This window comes from Adiantum capillus-veneris, chromosome 4 (genome assembly GCF_014529385.1).
Source record: "Adiantum capillus-veneris isolate H3 chromosome 4, ASM1452938v2, whole genome shotgun sequence".
Taxonomy (NCBI): domain Eukaryota; kingdom Viridiplantae; phylum Streptophyta; class Polypodiopsida; order Polypodiales; family Pteridaceae; genus Adiantum; species Adiantum capillus-veneris.
The window spans coordinates 105,960,002-105,978,689 of NC_140934.1; the positions used below are offsets into that span (position 1 = coordinate 105,960,002).

Sequence of the window (18,688 nt, forward strand, 5' to 3'; positions counted from 1 at the left end):
ACTGCTAACCCAATAGCTACAAGACTTGATAGGAGGTTAATGCTAGGCTGGATGAACACATCTGTGTCCTTCCTATGCTGCTTTAGGTTAGCTAGAAAAACCCTAACTTCTCGAAGCCTACAAAAGTCAAAATGGAACAAATCGTCAGATTGGCATCAAACTACATGAGTAGGCACTCCTTAAGGTTATCTAAAACCCCATGTGATTGTCTCCATGGTCAAGATACCACAAGTAGGTCAAAACATCGAGCTAGGCTTTGAACATGCAAAGAATCAATTGGCTCTCATGGCCAAACGGTGCCTCCGTTTGCAACCAAACTTCACGAGCATCATCAACATACCATTGACCACCAAAACATATGGTCAAACACCGAGGAATATCATCGCTGACAATCTCATCACAAAAAAGATGCAATTTGAGCAACAAACCATCAAAAATGGTATCTGTAAGGCCAAAGGTTACATCGAAGGCATGAAAAGGTGTCCTATTGCATCTACAAGCTTGGGTGATCAAGCTTCTAAATATCAGATTTTAGAAGTTGTATAGGATGATGAAGCAACTATATGTCAAGATGGGAGTGGATCTAGGTACTGTATGATCCTATGCTCTCCACTTCCAGATTACATGTAGTGTCAATTCAGTGTGATGCATTGAATATGAGGGCTAACTTGTTATGTGATTTCTGACTGTTGGAAATGGGTAAGAAGAAGAAGAAAAAGTGTTGTGAAATTTTGTGGGAAGCATGACTCTATCATGGGTGATTGTCCTTATTTGAGTGTAGATTGTACTAAGGGAGATGCTTGCAAGTATTTTTGTATGGCTGATTTGTGCACAAAGGTCTTGCAAGTTTTCAAGCGTTGTCATAAAGCATCATCAATGGGGAAGTTTCGGGTAGCCGAGGAGTAGTTAGATGATTTGGAATGTCTACTTGAAGATGCAATGGAGTATATTTATGAATATAAGGGTAGAAGACTGAAATCTTGTTCTACCAAGAAGGGAATCAAATGTTTGCAAAAGGCATGTTTGCATTTGAGAGAGAAATTTGAAGAGGCGTTTGAGGTTGATGAGAGTAGTGTTGATAAGGAAGAGGAGTGGAGATACCCAACGGGAGTGTCAACAAGTCAGGGAAAGGGAGTACTAGTGGGAGGAGTGAGCCAAAGGAGCCACCAAGGACCCATAGATACCCCTAAGCCGGTATCAGATATTCCACCAAATGGGAAAATTCTTCACCATACACATTCAGACAACCAACACGATGATGAAAACATTAGTGAAAGCACTGTTTTTGCATCAGACGGTCTCAACTTTGAAATTTAGCCTGTAAATCAAATCAGATTTTAGTTCAAAGCCCTCCTAGAGAGCACTCTGATGTTGCAAAAGTCATTATTTTTGCAAAATTTTTTGACCTCCATGCATGCTTCAACTCACCAAGACAGGGCTGAAAATCAACAAAAATCAGATGAAGGAAGTCACCTTGAATATCCAGAACTTCATATTTCAAGCAAAGGAAATGAAATCACTGCTAATATTTCATCGCTGCTGACCAAGTTTTTGCTCCAATTTTGAAGATTGAGAATAACTGTGGAAATGATCCCATGGATCAGAATGCAAATTTTTTGATAGGTGGAGTGGATCAAAATCAGATTCTACACTTTTTGATACAAATTTCAGCATTCAACAAGAATTTTGCAGAGGCCGAGCTTCAATATCAGACAAGGAGGCTTTGCAAAACTCTGGCTTTGTTTCAGAACATCTTTCAACTATTCAGGGGAACAATTTCAAAGTGGGAGATTATCCGAAAACAATGTCGCAAGGACTTGATTCAAATTCTGATGTGATGCAGCATACTCAAGGGTTTCTTCATTTTGCAACGCAAGGTCCAACCCGTAAGCCAGATGAAGTTATGTTCGCTGATTTTGAAAAGAAGACAAATTTTGTTCCTACAACTTGCTATATTTTGATAGAAGCATCCAAGTGATGTTCCTGGATAGACCAGCAGTTAACTCCCTTGTCTTTCCTGACTTCATCCCAGAAAAGGGTGCTCTTTTTCTTGGTTTTAAGCCCCTTCACATTCCATGGTTGCAATACAAGCTCTTCCATTATTGAGAGAGGGGTACAAACTCTTCAACCTTCAGAAATTCTACTTTTGTTCCCTCTTTCCGGTTGTTCTCCTCCATTAAATCAATCCCATTATCCTCTGTAATGTTGATGTTTTCAGAGTTAGCATCCCGAAGAACCTCAAAGATGTTATCATAGAGGAGGAACGATTTGGGAATATTCGGCAAGGCTTCTTTAGGCAGCCTCGCTGCCCGCACCTTGGATTTGAATCGCTTACATGAGATGTGGAGGACTTGATGCCATTCTTCCTCTTTCTTTCTAGATGTGCGAGACAGAACAATCTTCTGAATTAGAGAGAATGCTAATTATTTTTGGGCAGTTTATGCAAAGCAATAGCAAGGGCTGGTCTTAATGTTGCTAAGATGGTCTTTAGCTGGTTTCTCCAAATTTCGTATTGATCCCATGTTGGAGCTATGCTACCCTTCTGCAGGGGTCTTTTGAGCATCCTTCTATGGAGTCTCTTCCTCAGTATCCATGTGTCTCGTTGAAGGGTTGTCTTTATCGCCGAAAACTGAGTTTGGGTTGTAACTACAGTAGCTGGACATGCTCTAGCAAAATGTTTGAATTTGTGACACTTGAAGCATGGCAAAAAAAAAGTGTCAGAGGTTAGAGCGATAACCATCAACTCAGCCCCTACATTCATTGCAAGATTCTAAGGCTGATGTTTTGTGAGATTCCACCATATACACACCTTGTTGGTGAGTGCCCACTAATCTATTAGATGGTATAAATAGAGGGATACCTAGGGCTCTTGTAAGGTTACTCCTCACTTTTCTCTTCTTTCTCTCTTTTTTTTTTTCTTATTTTTTTTTTCCCGCCTACGGATCACGATCCGTTATGGAGTGGCCTTCTATCCTAGCTGACAGGAGTCCGCTCCGAAGCACACTAGATCGAGGCTGATATGGCAGCCGGCTTTGGACCTAAGAGAAGACAAGAGCCTCGATCACGATCGAGCCCGATGCTACAAATTCCAAACAGTTATCCGGTCGATTGCGATCCAAAGTTAGATGGATCGCGATCCAAACTCAGAGCTTGAAAAAATAACTGCAGGGCATAGATCGCCGCTCGTTCCAGTAGGTAGAAGCAAAGCAGAGCCCACGCTGGCTCTCAATAGCAAATCTTGCCCGCACTCACTTCCCTCTCCTCTCTCCTGAACGTAGGCCCAATAGCAAGGCAATGGAGCAAGATCGTACAACAAAGCTGCGAGCAACCTTCAAACCACTCACGCAATCCACCCACAAACAGCTAGCCCCGTGCACGACACAGACCTGCTCCCCTCTCGCCATCGCCATTCCTCAATTCAGGAAAAGTGTGGCTCAGGTTAGCCTTGAGCTGGTTGGAAAACCAAACCTGAAGGGAGCGGAGCGGGAGAAGGAGAAAATCCGCATAGAAAATTTACGAAAATAGAGTTAAATTGCAAAAATTATCAATTATTTTACAAATTTTCGTAAACTATTTAGATATCAATATATTCCAAAGGCATAAAAAATAATATTTGACACAATACTCAATGCCCTCTTTACAAAGAGAGGTACACAAATGTCAACACCCTCTCACAAAGGCCTAAAAGAAATGATGTGGGCCATAGCACTATTATTTTTTATTATGATTAACTTGCATGTGTGGGCCGTGGCACTAATCCTTAAGTTTTATCCAATGGTCCAAAGATACACCCAAAATCTAACCCTTTACAAAGAACTACTTATGTAGTCCAAAAACACTCCCTGTTTTTTTTTTTCAAAACTCACAATTGTGAGTGATTGTATTGTAAACTCGTCAACAGATATACAAATCAGCTTCAAGCTGAAGTCGAGCCTTAAGGGATAGAAGGTTACAACCGGACTTAGTTACAAGTACCTAGAAACTTACTATTGTGCAGAACTCGACCGGATGGCGAGGGTTGCCAAAAGCCAGTCTTCCGAGCTATACCTTTTACTTACCACATAAAAGTCCAAAAACACTCTTAAACAACTTGAAGCTTCATATGGATCCATTTCAAACAGAACATCGATGTTGTCACTAATTGATGATCGAGAAATGGGTACTACCTTACTGGAGCCATTTCATTAAATTGTTTTAAAAAAGGTCATTCTTGAACTTGTTTTGTTTTTAAATGCCGATGTGACCTTCCTTTTGACAAGTAGTTGTGTACTCACTTTGCTATTATATCCTAGTAGTAGACTAGTAGTATGTATGTAAATCCTTTTGAGTCAAGGTTGTGTGTGTTGAGACTCGAGAGTCTCTCTATTGGTGGCCCCTTTTGCAACACTACTTTCGAGTCAAAATAAATGCTATTGAGTTCAAGTTGTGCACCTACTAGGGTGGATAAATGTTCCTCATATAAAAAGGTACTCTCCTTCATTGTTCATGCCATAATATTGCCCCTCCACTCTCAGGGCGATTAGGGCAAGGTTGGGCTAGGCAGTGTGGAAAGGGAGTCCAACTGCGGCAAAGGGCTAGGAGCCATGCTATATAGTGGGAGGTTGGGAGGTGGACTCCAAGGCACTAGTTCCCCTAGTCTCACATTGGTATCAAGAGCCAGCTAATTTTGGGGAGGGCATGGATAACTTTTTGCATGTGCATGAGGGCAAGGCCATGGAGCTCTCTCCTTGAGAGTCCTCGACGAGATAGTTTTCGATGAGCAACCCCGCTTGCGAGGAGAAGGGTCGAGATCCGCACATGCGTCAAACCCCTCGCTCTCGGGTTTGCCGAATGCGCGCGGGCCTGCTGGGCATTTTACGTCTCTGTGGCGGGTGGTTTCAACCAACAACCAAGGCGGGCTGAGAGCTTCTTGCATCTCGCGCTGCCTATGAAGAAAACCATCACTGTATAGGCGTTTTTTTTCACACACATGGGCGCCCAACCCTTAGGGTTGGTGGCCAAATTTGGTAACGACATGATGGTGCAGAACTGCAAATAGGGGCTTTGAAATTTGCTGCCGACTGTGTCAAATCAACTTAGGGGTCAGTACCCACAGCAGGGATTCCCCCTTTTGCTTATGAAAGAACGGGATTGTTTCCCAGGCACCGTAAGCTCGTGGTAACGACATGATGGTGTAGAACTGCAAATAGGGGCTTTGAAATTTGCTGCCGACTGTGTCAAATCAACTTGGTGCTATTCAACGGGTAAATTTACGGTCTCCTAAAGATCGGACGATCAACAATCTTTGTGGCGGGTGCTTTCAAGCAAACTAGCCACCCGGACGACCAACAATCTTTGTGGTAGGTGCTTTCAAGCAAAATGGACTATCAACGAAATTGCCGGTGGAGCACGAATGAAATTAGCAAGGCTAATTACCGGTGTCTACGGGATTCCTTATCGATAATTACCGGTTGCGATACATCCCATATCTATGGAACATCTTATCGACATCATGTATTTTTCTTGCTATTCCTTCCACTACACTGTGTCGCCATGGATTCCGATATCAATATGACTTTTGATTTTGAGCATAATACACTGAGTCCTGCCCATGATGGCTCGCGGCTGGATGCTCTCATGGAGAGTGCCCGCGACGCTACGACGGGTGACGACACTTATGAACTGCTTGATATTCAAGAATTTCGTGCACTTCAGACACGCATATCAGTCATGGAAGGAAATTTTGCATCTTCAAATGAAAACGTCACTAAATTATCCACGTTAGTGATCCAATTAATGCAACAGTAGTCCAAGGGTCCTGCTAACACGCACATGCATGAGCACGTTGCTACACAGGGGCAAGGCCCTTCTGATCATGGACAAGGTCCATCTGCCGATGCTTTGCACACTCTCACTGCAAAAGAGGTGGATGAGTTGTTGAAAAACACCAAACCACCGACTTTTAAGGAAGAGGACCGAGATCGCAATAAGGATGCAGTGATTATCTTTCTCAACAAGTGGGATTGACAACGTACTCCGGACGCAGTCAAAGCACTACAAACAAGTTTAACTCTGGAAGGCAAAGCCTACCAATGGTGGATGTCTGTCAAGGAGAAGAATATCATACCACAGAGTTGGGCGGCTTTTAAACTATGTTTCACAAAGAATTCTTGCCTACAAATGAGGCAGATCGGAATTGGACGGCTTGGGACACGTGTTCCATGCGCCAATACCCATCATTACTTGAATATATATCTCACTATCGGGATGTTATCCTCAAGTTGGAATGCCTAGACACCTTTTAGCAAGTACGTGGGTTTATCCGTGGGCTAACACCAGAGCTTAAGAAGCACGACCCTAAAACACTTGAGGAAGCCATAATGAAAGCACATGTTCACGATGATCAAGATGAAAAGAAATAACATCATAATCACGTGCCTGCTAATACACATGGTAATACACGCACACAGTATGGGCACAATAAAAGAAAATTTATAGTAGCCAATTCAGAAGCATCTAAAAAACCCAAGGGGTCTAGAGGTCCTCTCTCTCCTGAGGACTTTGATAAAGCTAAGAAAGAGAAATTATGTTTTCAATGTTTAGGAAGCGGTCATGGCAAAAAGGATTGTCCTAAGGGGGAGTCTGCTGCTCATGGCAAGGAGAAAGTAGTACACACGATGCAACTGCTGCCTCTTGAGTCTTCCTCACAATTCTCTACAGTGGAAGTAACACACAGCGAGGTGGTGCATGAATGCTGTCTCACAGCTTCCATGTGGCAACAGACCTTTGGACCACATGAGTTAGTACGTATGCACGGAACTCTGCAAGGGCATAAGGTGCACATCTTGGTAGATGATGGTGCTACTCATAATTTTATCAATTATGGATTGGTGGAAAGCCCAAATTGCCTCAAATTCCGAGTACCCACCGCTACAAGGTAGCAATGATGACGGACATGATACTGAAATATGGGATACTCAAGTCTGAGCTGTTCCGTGAAGTACAAGGCTACTCCACATCCTTGGATTTTCAGGTTATGAACATGGAGAGGGAAGATGTGGTCCTTGGTAGGGAATGGTTGCATAGCTTAGGACCATCACTGAAGCGTAGCTATGAGCACAACAGGTTGATATTTGAATCCCATGGCGCACATGTGTTGTTGTTAGGAGAGAAGGATGTACCTTCTTCACCATTGATATGTACAACTGAGCTTATGCAGCTCATTTCTGATAATGAAATAGATCAAGTTTTATTGTGTTACTCATTGTCTCTCTCTAACATTGAATGTGCTGAACATTCCTCAATGCCGCATGCTTCTCTCTCATCTCTTCCACCAATGGCTACTTCCCAACAAGCAAAAGTTGCTAGTGAGTAAAAAAACTTATTAAAGGGATTTCACGATATTTTTCCTAATGATTTTCCATCAGGATTACCGCCGACACGATCGGTGCAACATAGCATCGATGTGCTTGCAAACATTAAACCTGTCAGTAAACCACCCTACCGCATGAGTTACTCTGAAGCTGTTGAGGTGGAACGTTAGCTTGCTGACTACCTTAGCAGAGGATTTATCGAACCCAGTTCTTTACCATGGGCTTGTCCTATCCTATTAGTGAAGAAAAAAGATGGTAGTATGCGCATGTGCGTAGACTACCGTGGCTTAAATATGGTTACTGTTAAGAACAAGTACCCATTGCCACGCTTGGATGAGTTGTTCAACAAACTCACTCATGCTCGTATTTTTACAAAAATAGACTTGCAGTCAGGATATTACTAAGTACGTATTCGACTTGCTGATATACCCAAAACTGCATTCCGAACAAGGTTTGGACACTATGAGTTTTTGGTTATGCCTTTTGGGTTAACCAATGCGCCCGCAACATTCATGACACTTATGGATAGTGTCTTGAAGCCGTACTTGGGAAAATTTGTCATCGTTTTTCTTGATGACATTTTAGTCTACAGTGCTTCTGAAGAAGAACACTTACAACATCTAAGGCAGGTGTTCGAATTGTTATGAACAAATAAATTATATGCCAAGGAATCTAAATGTAATTATCTGAAAGAAGAAATTCACTATCTTGGACATGTTAATTCAGCTAATGGGTTACATATGGATCAATCCGGCAGTGGATACAATCCGGCAGTGGCCTTCTCCTAAAAATCAGGAACAGATTCTTTTAGGATTTGCAGGTTTTTACCGAAGGTTCGTTAAAAACTATGCTAATATTGTTGTTCCCATGACGGACCAACTGAAAGGAAAAGGAAAAGCTTTTCAGTGGGGACCCGCTCAATAGCATAGTTTCGATACGCTCAAGGATGCATTAGCTACAGTTCCAATACTAGCTATTGTAGATCCTTTGAAACCATTCATTTTGGAAACGAATGCCAGTGACCGTGCTATTGGATCACTCCTCTGATAAGATGGGCGGCCAATTGCATTTGAAAGCAAGAAGCTTGATGCAGCACAACAGAATTACTCTACTTATGAATGCAAACTCTATGCAATAGTGTCTGCCTTAAAAACATGGCAACATTATTTATATGGTGCTCAGTTTGAGATTGTGTTTGACCATGAAAGCATCAAATGGTTTACACAAAAAACTAATTTGAAGGATCGGAAAGCAAGGAGGGCCGAGATTCTTCAGGAATATGACGCCAAGCTCCGGTATCGTAGAGGATGATACAATGTGGTGGTTGATGCTGTAAGTCGTATGCCGAAGATCAATTCTCTCTTGTTCACAAAACTTCGTAGTGAATTTTTGGATTCTATAAAGGGCAAATATGAGCATGATGATGCATATTTCAAAGTGTGGAGCCATGTACAAATGAGGGATCCTTGTCACTCCAATAATGGTAGTGTAGCGTTAACCTCCACACATAGTTCTCCTCTATTGAGTGATGAACTACAATGATGGAAGCATTTCACCATCGACAATGGGTACCTACTCCATAAGGGGAGAGTTTGTGTACCGACGGACACAGACATTAGGCACCAAATTCTTTATGAATGTCATGATAGTCCAAGTGTAGGGCACCCGATATTAGAAAGACTTATGCTCTCGTACGGCGACAGTTTTATTTGTCAGGTTTACATGGCTTTGTTCAAGCTTATGTCTAGAATTGCCAAAATTGTCAAGTTAACAAAGCAGAGCGCTTGAAAGCAGGAGGACTCTTACATCCTTTGGAGATTCCCAATGGTAAATGGAAAAGTATCTCTATGGATTTTATTGTGGGTTTACCAACCACTGTACGAGGTCATGACTTGGTATGGGTGGTCGTAGACCGGTTGACTAAACTATGTAAGTTTATTCCAACCAAAACAACGATTAAGACTACAGAACTAGCCAGGTTTGCCAAGTAACATTGTCAGTGATCGTGATTCCAAGTTTAATAATCATTTTTGGAGGGCTGTGTTCAAATGATTGGGTACACAACTAAACCTCAATACAGTCGATCATCCAGAAATAGATGGTCAGACTGAACGAGTTAACCAAGTGCTAGAGGATATGCTAAGAGCATACATTAGCAAGAAACAGTCAGACTGGGAAGAATATTTACCTATTCTTGAGTTTGCCTACAATACTGCTAAGCATGTCACAACTGGATTTAGTCCTCTCATGCTTATGTATGGTTTTCAACCTAGATCACCTGTTACGGTGGGGTTGGCAACCGAAAAACTCCAAGAGGTTAAGGATTTTCTCCAGGACCACATGGATATGCTGAAACTCGCTCGTCAGAATGTCTGACAAGCGTAGGATCGGTATAAGAAGTACGCTGATGAGAAACATCGGCAAGTTACCTTTGAGGAAGGGGAGGAAGTATTTTTACGTGTGCTAGCACATTCAAAAAGTCTGAAAACTGGGCCAACACCTAAATTATCTCCATGATATTCTTTCAAAATACTCAAGCGAGTAGGTGATCGTGCCTACAAATTATTGCTACGCACACATTCTCGTATTCATCCGGTGTTTCATGTAAGCCGTTTACGTAAGCGGTTACATGGGGATGACAATGTCATTGACCAATAGATTTTGGTTGATTTTGTTGAACCTCCTACCTCACCGCATGAACTTGAACGCATTCTTGACTATCATGATTTATGTACGCGTCATCATGTACCGTCAACAAGCCTTAATCAAGTGGAAAGATCGACCTGAGGAAGGTGCCACTTGGGAAAACATTAGTGTTCTTAAGAAGAAGTTTCCCACTTTTGTTTTCGAGGACGAAAACTCTTCTTTAAGGGGGGAGTAATGTCAGGGCAAGGGCAAGGCCGGACTAGACAAGGGCAAGGCCGGACTAGACTAGGGCAAGGCCGGGCTAGGCAGTGTGGAAAGGGAGTCCAACTAGGGAAAAGGGCTAGGAGCCATGCTATATAGTGGGAAGTTGGGAGGTGGACTCCAAGGCACTAGTTCCCCTAGTCTCACATCCACATTCAAGCTAGCAATGGTTAATTTTCTCCTTCAGACTTGAAATTTAAAATTTAGAGGTAATCTCAAAAAATTTAGATGGGATTACATTAAATCTAGGGTTTTTTTTAGCATCGCTCTTTATGTTCTTTTAGAGGGATACCGATCTTTAAAAGATGAAAAATAAGCAATCTTTTGCAGATTCTCTCTCTTCTTTCAATTGCAAGAGGGGAACCAACTCTCTCTCTCTCTCTCTCTCTCTCTCTCTCTCTCTCTCTATATATATATATATATATATATATATATATATATATATATATATACATATACATAAATATATATATAGATGGAGGCCAATTGTCACCTTCAAGTGTCTCTCTCTTGCTCTTGCATGACTTTTGCATGGGATTGATACCTCTCTCTCTCTCTCTCTTACACACACACACACACACACACATTTTAAGAGATATGTTGGTATGGAGGCACTCTATGTCTCTTTTTGCTTTACCGCCAAGGATCCACCTTCAAGAGTCATGAGTGTGGGGAGAAGATTTGCGCATTAGAATTGTATGCAAGGTCTATGTCTTTGAGGGCTCTCCCTCTCTCTCTTTCTCTCGCCCGTTGCCATTCCACAACTTTGTAATTCCCAAACTTTTCGTGGGAGAGCAGGGCAATGAGGGACTGTTTTCATGGCTTGCGCAAAAGAGGGAGAGCCAAAGGGAGACGAGCTTGCGAACTAGTTGGTTTTGTCTAAGAGCAAAGGAAGGGGAAGACTGATATGGCAAGTCCACGGAGGCATCCATCGAAAGGGTAAGGGGAAGGTAGGAAGTGTGACCCTGCACGTGCTCCATGGTCTTAGGCTTACTACATTGTGATGGTTGATGTGGCTTTAATGCTATTAGGGTTTAAGAGGGTCTTCACATCTTGAAATTTCCACGATAAATTAATGTGTTTTTTTTTTACTAAAAGGTTACTAGTAGGGAATCCAACTGAATTTTATTAATAAATCTCTCATTAGTTTGAGGTAAAAAATGTGAAGGTGTATAGGCCAAGGAAAGTTGGCCTATGACCTACAGTTGGGTTTGAAAACTTGCTTGGCGTGTGTGGCAGTGAAGCCAGTGTTGCGACTTGCCATGCACAATTTTCTTTCTCTCTCGCTTTGTTGTAGCAAGTCAAGATACACCCACTGCCATGCATGTTTCTCTTTGCTGCATTGCGCTTTGTTGCAGCAGGTCGAGCTACGCCTCTCTCCCCTTTTTTGAAGCTACGCAACATGTTGTAGCTATCTCTCTCTCTCTCTCTCTCTCTCTCTCTCTCTCTCTCTCTCTCTCTCTCTCTCTCTCTCTCTCTCTCTCTCTCTCTCTCTCTCTCTCTCTCTGCCTGCCTGCCTGCAAGGGCCCAAGGGATGATAGGAGGTCTCTTGGAAATTGAGAGCTCTCTTCAAGCCTGTCCCTTCTTTCTCTCAAAACCACCATAGAACAAAAGAGGGCATGGCTTCCACGAGGCAACAGAAGCATGACAATCGATTTCATGCTGTTGAATTGCACTTTTTCTTTCTTCATCCATCGCCATCCTTAGAGACCAATGAGGCATGCATCAAGGATTTGTAGCAAGTCAGCTAGCACAACAACAACAACAACCGAACTCTACTGCATGCGCTTAGAAAAAGGATTTGTATCAAGTCACCTAGGTGAAGCCTTGTCACCCAATCCTTGGACTAGCTTGTCATCTGGGAGGAGCGGTGATATGGATGACGATGAGGAGGTAGGGGAGATAAGGTGGCGGAAGGAAGGGATTGAGGAGGCGATGGATGTAGGGGAGGAGCAACTCAGGCAAAGAAGGGTATCTAGGGTAAAAATTGAAAGGGTGGGTGGACGGAATCTCTTTCAGTAATGAATTGTTTATAGAGAGCGCTAGTAGGCGTCATCATTTTTTTTACTAGCTCGCACGCCCTGCCTAGCGGGGCTCGCTCTTACCACCTCACTCTGTATGTGTTTGTGTGTGTGTGCATCTTTATACATCTCTCCATGACACACACACGATCGACACTCACACGATCAACACTTTCTATATTTGGCGCCTTTAGAGTACTCCTTGTACATTTAACCCCTTTTGCGCAGAGAGAGAGAGAGAGAGAGAGAGAGAGAGAGAGAGAGAGAGAGAGAGAGAGAGAGAGAGAGAGAGAGAGAGAGAGAGAGAGATTACATAAAAGCACATGACTAAAGCACATTACATAAAAAAATAGTTTACATTATTTCCAAAAAGGCTCAGGAACATATCTACATAGCACTCTTAGTCGTGCTATTTCAACAGGATCAAGATATTGAGTTGGAGCTCTACAAACTTCTCTAAATCTATTTTTTGAAGCCACCTCAAGTAAATATTGTAATGACGAATCAACCCAAGCTCTTGCTTTAAGAGCATGAGCCTAATGTTGGGAAAGAAATAGGGATCAAGCAACTTGATGTAAATCGTGTCCAACTCTTCATCTACATATGACCCCCAAACAGTGTAGTTTTTCTCAATCACTTCCCATGCCCATTGCCATACCCGTTCAATAGGTAACAAATTTTCTTCAAAGGCATCAACAATAAAAAATTTTACACTTGGAAAAATATTCACAATTTCGTGGGCCATTTAATTGGCTGCAAGAAAAGAAGACAACATTAGTACGCAAAGCTTAAAATGAGAGAGAGAGAGAGAGAGAGAGAGAGAGAGAGAGAGAGAGAGAGAGAGAGAGAGATGATCAACATGGCCACTTAAACACTTAAAAAAAGTATAGGTGCAATACGAACACTTCAATTAGTAATTGTCATGCCAAAAAGTGTCCAGAGGTTCATTAGGTCAAAGTCTTTACAACATTCCAATTTTTGTGTTTACAACGACTCATATTCTACTCTATAATTGGACGGTTGAGAATCTCTCCAATATACCCCATTGATAAACTTCAGAATTAATTTTAAAATTTTGAACTCTTCATCTGAAATGTAAGATTTATGATCACTATGGGAGAATGTTGTTGTTACCACATAGCATTACCGCATAACAGGAGAGAGAGAGGTTCAAGAAAGAGAGAGATTGTATGCTTCAGCCCCGCCGGTGCGTTTTCCAACTTTTTCGTGAGTATTACTGCATGTATTAGCGCACATATAGCCGCCCATATTACTACAATAAAAAAAGAATCCCCGCCCCGCCCCCATTCCTCTCCCACTTTTCCCTTTCTATAAATCCTATTCTATTTTGTTACTTTTCAGAAATTGGTACCCCCTTTTTTGATGGAGTGTAAGAAATCCCATTCTCATTGGGATTTTTAGTACCTCTCTGCTCTTTGCTTGCCTCATCTATTGGTATGATTCTCTTACTCTACTCATTTTCACTCCATGAGATTGTATATCAAAAAATATTTTGTTTCCACCTCAAAATCTTATGTCAACTATGAACTCATATGGAAATGGCAAGTGAACGATGATCAAAATAGTATTGTCTTGCGTTCATAAACAAATAGCCCTTTTGTACAGCATAAGTAGAGAAAGAAGACAAAATCCAAAAGATATTTATTAATTTTCATCCTCCAAGAGATCTCTACAAGTGCTTACATCCATGTCCAACCCCATGGTAGCTAAATCAACAAATAAATCTATTGATTCATCCTCTACAGCCTCTCCTATTGAATCATCATCATCCTCTCCATCCTCGTCCTCCTCCTCACTATGGTTGGTTGTTGGGAATGGTTGGTTCTCCTCGACCTCAACTGCATCATCATCATTGGCGTCTTCTTGAGATGGTATGGTGGGATCTGCCAAAGTCTCTCTGTTCGTATCTGCAAAGATAGATCTGCTCCGTGGTATGACTGGAATAACATACCAAAGTCATCTTCGATACATACAAGTCACATAAAACACTTGTAGGTCATAGAGCAAACAACAACATGAATGTAGTTTTATATGTATCATATAATGTTTTAGTGAGTTGCACATGGACTTTACCTGCTCACAACTACTAGGTTGCACCAAGTTGTCGGTCTTCCCGCGATGAAATTGCCCGGAGTCTACCATATAGAGCCCATTCTCATGTCTCTTAACCTCACCCGCAAACCATCAACAGTCAAAGAGATATTTGTGAAATGTTATGAAATCCACTTTGATTATCCTTTCTATTGTTCCACATTCCCTCACCTCTTGTGTTGTCGTGTCAAAGTTGCCCATAACTCCACTATCGTGAGTGGTTCGACGCTCATCTATCTTGCGGGTTCGAAAATGACGTCCTTCGGACCACATAGAGTTGAATGTGAGGGCCTGCAAAAACCAATTAGGATAGATGAGAGAGAGAGAGAGAGAGAGAGAGAGAGAGAGAGAGAGATATGACATACACACACACACTCGCACACACACATTAAACACATTGAGTATATTACCCATGGCATTGTGTATCCACCCAACTGGAATTAGACCAGGGTATTTGGCAAGATATTTAGTAAAGGGAGGTGCTCGCCTGCCACCATGCGACCTCTTCCATGCTTCCCTCTCCCTTTCTCTCGTTGTACGCACCTCCACATACATATCCACCCATTTGCCCATGATTGGAGCATTGAGTAGACAATGGTTGTTGACTATGGCTTGAAATTCCCTATCCAAAATCAAGAGAGAACCTTTCCCACTTGGAATGTTTGCGTGTTTTTTTGGATCCTCTTCCTCCGTCTTTAAACGAGGCAATGATGGGTCTATTGTGAAAAGATATTGAGAGACATACACAAAAGCCTCTTGTACAACCCAACCCTCTGCCATGCTTTCCTGAACACATGAAACCATTAGTGATTAAAGTAACCAATAAAAAGCGTTGTGAATACAATCCAATCCTAATAAGGTTTAAGGCTTAAGATTGATGAATACCTCTGGTTGTGATCGTAGCCTTACAAATTCTTTCAAGGTCTTTAGTAACCTCTCAAGAAAGAACATCCACCTGGAGTGAACCACACCACAAATGGCTATCTCCTCAACAAGATGGAGCAATAGGTGAACTTGGCTAACAAGGATAGAACGTGGGAATGCATCAATAGCACAAGTTGCTTCAATCGCTAGAAGACGAGCTGTTGGAATGGCTGAAACTTCGATTTCTTTGGAACTCACAAACCTGTAACCAAAAAACCCTTCATAATCTTCATAGTAAAGTTAGTCTTCAAAGTAAAGTTTAGTAGGGAGGATCAAATGTGCTATACCTGACAACTTCTCCCACCTTGAATATTGCAGTCTTTACCTTCGTGTCCGCAAATCCACTAATGCTAATTGGAAGCACAAACTATTGCACAAAAAAAAAGACTTATTAGTATCCAGAACCCTAAACCACATACACACCCACTCACATATACACACACATACACACACACACATTACTTGAAGAATCTTCTGCCAATCATGGGATTTGAGTCCATACAGTTGTGTGGATCCTCCTTTCTTAGTTTTAGTGAAGGCACCCTTGAGCGAACGCATATAACCTGTTGGAGTACGGATGGATGCAATGACTTGTTTCATCCTCTCTTGATCCACCCTTGATAGAATCCAAGGTGCCTTTGGAAGAACCATCTTCCCCCAAGGCCCCATGCGAGGTGTGGCCGAAGCAGGGAGCCTCCTTATGGCCCCCATGTCCTCTCTAGCCCCCAATGAATCTTTCTTGCCTACTATGTGATCCCATATAGCTTGCCCAACATTTTTGAACACATGCATTGGATCCAATAGGTGTTGGATTTTCAATGAAGCCCAATAGGGTAGTGATAAGAAAATAGAGTACCTAGACATACCCCTAGGTGGATCATTGGGAGGAGGCAATGTGTTGTGATGCTCGTTCCAATGCTTGCCCAATCGGCCATGGTCCAATAGAGTGGCTCCATCCCAGTGCACGGTGGAGCATAAGATTGATGTGTGGGCGGAAAGAAGCGATGGTTATTGGGGTAGATCACCTTACCAAGTAGAGTGGGTCTCTCTGTCACGAGTGAGGGTCCACAAGTTGGGCATGCACTATGTCCAGATGTCGATAGTCCTACAAAAAGAAAAGACATAACCGCATGAAAGTGACCAATGCAAAGACATTAAAGAGCGTCACAAAGTATAAGCTTACCAGAAATCTCTCCAAGCTCGGGGTAATCATGCATGGTCCACATGAGAATGCACTTGATCATTGTGCGCCGATCACGAAGTGGTCTTGATACATCAAAAACATCTATGCCGTTCCATAGCTCTTGAAGCTCTTCAATCAAAGGTGCTAAATATACATCCATGTTCTTCACCTTGTGTTTTCCTAGGACTAGAAGAGAGAGCAAAATGTTCCCCTTCTTGGTTGACTCCCATGGTGGAATGTTGTAGTTCACAACAACCGCTGGCCAAGAACTCCATGAGGTAGACCGATGCCCAAATGGGTTTACCCCATCACTAGCCAGACCAAGCCTCAAGTGACGAGGCTCTTCTCTAAACTCCGGCCGTGTCTGCTCGATGTGTTGCCATGCCGGCGAGTCAGCCGGCACTCTCATAACCCCATCGGTGGAGCAATTTTTCATATGCCATGTAAGAAGCTCGCTTGTTCCTTTGGTGCTGAACATGTGCTTGATGCGGAGAATGAGGGGAAAATGACGAAGAACCTTGCAAGGTATTGTGGTTCCTTGCATTCCATCTTTGTACCTTGATTCTCCACACTCGGGGCAAGCATCAAGCCTTGCATGTTCATTGCGGAATAGCACGCAATCATTGACACATGCATGTATGTGATCATAGTCCATCCCAAGCCCTATCACCACCTGTCGTGACTTCCTTCGATTTTTTGGAAGATGATTGCCTTTAGGCATTATCTTGCCTAATAGCCTATGGCATAATTAAAGAACACTCGTTATTGCATATAACCACGAAAAAAACTCACAACTAACACTTATTACACTTAAACGTACCTCAATAGTGCATCGACCCCTGCATTGCTCCATCCAAACATTGCTTGAATATTCAAGATCTCAAGAGATGCTCGTAATACGGAGTAGGAGCATCCCTCGTAAAGAGCGGTGTGTGCTGCCTCTAGCAATGAATCTTTCATTTTTTGGGTGGCTTCTTCACATGCACACTCATTCGCCCCCTCACGTGCAAGAAGATCCTCAACCATATTGTGCAAATTATCTTCCTCCACCTCTATGTGGGGCGGGGTGGTGGGGAGATCCCCATATGTGGTGGATGTAGGATGCGCATGCGCTCGTGTGGACCCACCCACATCAGACGGCCAGTGTGACTCCCCTCCCATGACTGCTTTCTGGCGCAATCGCTCTTCTGTCCTCCTCCCGCCTCCGCCCCCGATCACACTCCAATGGGGAGCGACATCAATGGATGCCAAAACCCTCGGATCGCTAGTTTCCATTCGAGCGCGTTTTTTTGGATCCTCCCATAGTCCATAATCATCCACGTGAGCCAAGAATATACACCAAAGCCGTGCAATCGTACGCTTACATTGCGTACATGGACCTGGTAGTTGCTCGCTCAACAATCGAGTTCGTTCCGCACCAACCGGCGGACCCACGTCATCCCAATCGACCTGCACACACGACCACACACTAAATAAGAAAAAGAAGAATAAAAATGTTGGTACTGACATGATTGACACTCATTAAAGATAGAGGGGAGAGGTGGGTACAAGAGGTCATCCAGTCGGCGTAACCTTAATGTCTCATCAGAGATTTTCGCGACAATACACGTGGGAGAAGACGCCGTAATACGCGCGATAAAATTTCCAGCAAATTTTTTTATATAAAAGAGGCACCTAAGTGCCCCCGCAAAATCGAATGCCAAAAATTCAAAAACGAGCTCCTTCTCTGCGCGGGCTTGTTTCCCTCTCCATCTCCAAGCTCTCTCTCCTTCTCCCTCTCCATCTCCAAGCTATATTACTCTCTTTATCTCCATCCCCACCATATCCAAGCGATCGAGGTCAGGACTGTAAGTGCTCGAACTCTCTCTCTTTCTTCCCGTTCTTCTACACATACACACACACACACACAATGCATACACATTGCACACACACACAAACACACACAAATGCACACACACACAATACATACACATTGCACACACACACATGCACTAACATGCACACACACATTGTACACACACACGCACATACAAACACTAATTTATGCACAATCACACACTAATGCAAGCATTAGTGTGTGCATGCATTATACACACACTAATGCTTGTATTAGTGTGTGATTGTGCACAAATTAGTGTGTTTTCACACACTATTTTGTGCACAATCACACACTAATGCCCGCATTAGTG

The 18,688-nt window shown here is 42.7% G+C and overlaps 1 pseudogene; it reads right to left on the reverse strand.

Moving 5' to 3' along the window:
* Nucleotides 1-2,099: 2,099 nt before the first annotated feature.
* LOC147459744 (uncharacterized) lies at nucleotides 2,100-17,360 on the reverse strand (annotated as a pseudogene).
* Nucleotides 17,361-18,688: the final 1,328 nt, after the last annotated feature.